We start from the raw sequence: 4,071 nt of genomic DNA on the forward strand, positions 1-4,071 counted from the left end.
AATAGTCTTATTGATACTATTGTTAAGGATGTCCAAGATATCAGCAATAGTCAGTTCAGTTTAGTTCAGTTCATTTTACACAAGAAACTGAAGAGTTCAGTTTGTTAATGCTAATCACACAGCCATTTCTAAGGATTTGGAAAAACTTCAAAATATGTCAGACCAAGTTTTACGAAAATTAATTATGTGGAGAATCAATCTTGGCGAAAAAATATAGTGATCGATGGCTTTCCTGATTAGAAAAATGAATCATAGAATGACTGAAATAAAAGTTAAGAAAGTTCTCTGAAAACCTGAAGATGGAGCCAACACACATTGAGATTTAAAGAGTATATCCCAGTGGGAAACTTGACACTGGGGGAAGAAGTAGACCACCTGTGGTCAGTCTCCTACATTGTAAAGCGTAATGGGTAATTTATACTAGCACCCTTTTTTAGTGTATTGGCTGTTGCTATGTAGTTATTCTATGCAGTCATTTGTGTGCTTGTGAAACTAGACAGTTTATCTCTACAAACATCCTGACGCAGTAAACATGCCTTTGTGTGAATGCTGAACCAAATAACTTGTATCCTGTTTTGCATCAGTATGTGTGTGTATAAGAAGAGATGTAGCCCTCTGTTCTGAGATCCTCTTCAGACTGTTTAGACATCTGTCTAGAGATTGCTCCTTTCTGAAGAAATAAATGTGTAATAACTTTTAGAGCTGATGTTAAGTCTTTATTTTACACTCACCGAGTTTTAATAAGATCATTTTTTCCACAAGAGCTAAATCGCTAAAGGGCTCTAACTATTTCATTAATGAAGATCTATCAAAGAGGGTGCACATGAAATGAAAAGAGCTTATTCTCCAGCTAAAGGATGCAAGAGTTAAGGGAAAGATTGCCTTTTTCAAATATGATCAACTGATCATACCACCATGTCACCAAGATGCCAGTCAGAAGTAAGGAATTATCTATTTATATTGTGTATTATGAACTAATAGTTATATTTTTTAATAAATTGGATCTTACTCTGGAGGTAAGACTTTTGTTTAAAAACTCTACATGCCTGTTAAAGAAATCATTGTTTAGTTAAAAGTGGATCTGTTAATTAAATGTAGGAACTTGTTTTTACATTGCCATGTATCAAAACCTTTGTGTCTAAACTTCCTTATATGTTGACGTGAAACAGCTGCATTTCCCCATGCTTAGGAAAATTAATTGCAATGCTAATTTAATATCTGATTACAGAAAAGAGAATTAATTCTATTTTAATCCTAACATTATCGACCTTTAGAGTGTTTCAGGCATCAAAAACTATTGGCTGAACGTCCTTGAAATTAAACTGTGGCGGTGAAACACTAGCTTCTGTTTGAATTACGAGGATTATCCGCTTTATTATTTATAAACACTATCACAGGTACACTTCCTTGAAACTAAACTGTGATGGGAAAAACATCCACATTTCCTATGCTTAATTATTTACTTTACATTTAAAAAAAAAAAAAGATAAAATATTTAAAGAGCAATAAACTATCTGTGCTGGTGGTCAGACCTAATATAATAACACCCCTTTGATGTGTCCATATAGTCTGGGGGGTGTTGCACTTTGTCCATGAGAAAGAAGGCTTTATGATATGCAGGTGGTCTTCGGTCCTATTCCCCTGTGGGGAATCCTAATAAAATCCAACAATGCAGTTATAAAACCTATAAAACAATGTTCAGCTGTAGGAAAGTAATGCTGATATGCGAAACCCTTTGATGGATATAGTTACCGATCTGCCCTTTGACCTAGGCGGAAGAAAGATGCGGAAAGTGGGCGGGACTTAGTCAGAAGCGGTAGTAAAACATAATCTTAAAACAATCACTTTCGTGATTCACATTAAAAAGCCCCAATTTGGCAGAATTAAACTGACAGAGTACTATGTTAAGCTAGAGACTTAAAAAGGTGTCCAGCTTTTTCCAAAGACTAATTGATTAAAACAACTCTGGACTCACAGCATGAACTTCTAGAATCAAATTTAATTACTTCTCCATTAAAACCATCATCTTCTGGTTCTCTGCTTTTATTCATTTAATGATATGAGGGTATGTCTCTGTGGCATCAATAGCCTGATATTGTTACGGTTTGAACTTGCATCCTGTCTTGTTCCTTTATTTTGTGAGTACTTTGTTCTGTTTCACCTCACCTGCCCCAATCAACACTCATTGTATTCACCTGTCCCTTGTTATTCCTCGGTTGGCTGTGTATATGTTAGCAGAGTATACCAAACATCACACGATAACGTAGTCTTGCTTTAGCGTTTCACAACAATTTGTGCTAACGCACTTCCTTTTATTAACCAACACTAAAAACACTCAGGTGCAATCATTCAAATCCTAATTAGGTCACATGATCACTACCACATACAAATCAATACAATATAAATACAAACCCAATAAGAGAGCACATTATACATTAAAATGTCAACAGTATACATACACACTCCTTCCTTACACCAATAACTTGCCGGTTCATTAGCTCACCAACCTCGGCCACTCTGCTCACTAGTACTCGCTGTTCCCGTTTGCCTGTTCTCCTGCTCTGGCTTATTCCTGTCGTCTGCTCCTGGATGCCCTTCGTTGTCATCTTGTCCTCACTTTTGGTGAGACACTTAATGTTTCTGACTTTTTTGTGAACATCTGAGACCAATGTCGAGCACGTAGTTGTTTTCTCTTGCCCGTTCATTCGCTAAATAATCCAAACATATCTTGGACTCTGGTTGTGTCTGCATTTTGGGTCCGCTCCCTGCCCCACCCTGACAGATAGTTAACATTTATGTGGCATTTCACTAGGTCATCTACAAATACACTAAAATCATCAGATATATATATAAACACTTTAAGTTCTTTGAAATCATAAATCTTGCATAATTGCACTTACCAGTGTTCTTCTGTTCTCGTAGATCGTCTGCATTCAATGCCCTACTTCCTTCTTGTGAAGGCGGTTGTGGTCTTGTAGAATTTTACTCACTTCCCTCCTCACCCAGTTTCTCATGGGTGTGTCTCAAATCAAGTCGTCAGATTTATTCTTATAGCCTAATGTCATAAATTTGCCTCAAGGGGCTTTACAATCTGTACAGCAACCTTTGTCCTTAGACTCTTAAATCGGATAAGGAGAAATTCCCTCCACAACAACTTTAACAAGGCTGTAGTTCGACATTCAGTACCTCCAAATTTACAGTATTTTTATACAGCACCTAACTTAAATTGTCCACTAAAGCACCATTGAACTAAGAATCGTCGTTATATTAAACGTCCTTAATCAGAGGCTATGCTGTACAACTCAAATCAAGACTTGATCAGTATTCCACCGTCCACCTTTATGTAGGGTCTATAGGCATGTCATACATTTGACACCTATACAGTTACATTAACATCTGATGACTTCATGGGCCAAGCAGCAACAAGAGATTAATTTTGATTGGAAATTATTGCACTCTGCCACACATCTTGGAAACTGGATCCTTGCTGCCCTTTGAGTAATAAAAAATATTAAATGAGACCCCATATAATGCTTTGTTGCCCAAAATGCACAATTTTATGTCTTTAATGAAGAAGACAGGTAAATGTCACAAAGGTTATTCTCTTCTGTTTCAGTCAGCTTAAAATGTGTTCAGCTGTTTTATTTGGGCCGAGTTACAAAACAGAAACCAACATGTAGGAATAGAAACTTAGCCAGAAATGGAAACTTAGAGAAAGCAGTGCAACACTACAATAACATATGTATAGCAGAGGGGGGAAAAACCCACTTTGAAACAAGTTATATTTTGTGGACAGTGTTGAAATATTTCCTTTGCTAAATCCAGTTTCCTAGATCTGTGTGTGAATAGAGGCCAACTTCTCACTATTAAGTTACAGACTCCACAAAGCTATAGATCTCCAGTAGCTGACAGAAAGTTCAGGACTCGGTGAAGAGAGAAGGACACCAGCTGTAGTGGCACCATAAATGTAAATAAATGCTGTATTTATGCTTAATGACGTCATGAACACAATTGAAAATACACTGGGAGTTGCCCTGCTCTTTTAGTGAGCCTCTTAAGTTTATTTCACTT

General features: G+C 36.8%; 1 protein-coding gene across 4 annotated transcripts in view; it reads right to left on the bottom strand.

Moving 5' to 3' along the window:
* Window positions 1–3,092, bottom strand: part of LOC109969543 (sterile alpha motif domain-containing protein 9-like) — a 9,195-nt gene extending 6,103 nt beyond the window's left edge. For 2 of the 4 annotated variants that reach the window (XM_020616488.1, XM_020616487.1), the window contains exon 1: window positions 2,901–3,092. The gene's annotated coding sequence lies outside the window, so the exon portion shown is untranslated. Of the gene's footprint in view, window positions 1–2,507; window positions 2,847–2,900 lie in introns of those variants that run through there. The other 2 variants (XM_020616490.1, XM_020616489.1) reach the window with 1 other exon arrangement.
* Window positions 3,093–4,071: the final 979 nt, after the last annotated feature.

Source organism: Monopterus albus, unplaced genomic scaffold, assembly GCF_001952655.1.
Source record: "Monopterus albus unplaced genomic scaffold, M_albus_1.0 scaffold174.1, whole genome shotgun sequence".
NCBI classification, from domain to species: domain Eukaryota; kingdom Metazoa; phylum Chordata; class Actinopteri; order Synbranchiformes; family Synbranchidae; genus Monopterus; species Monopterus albus.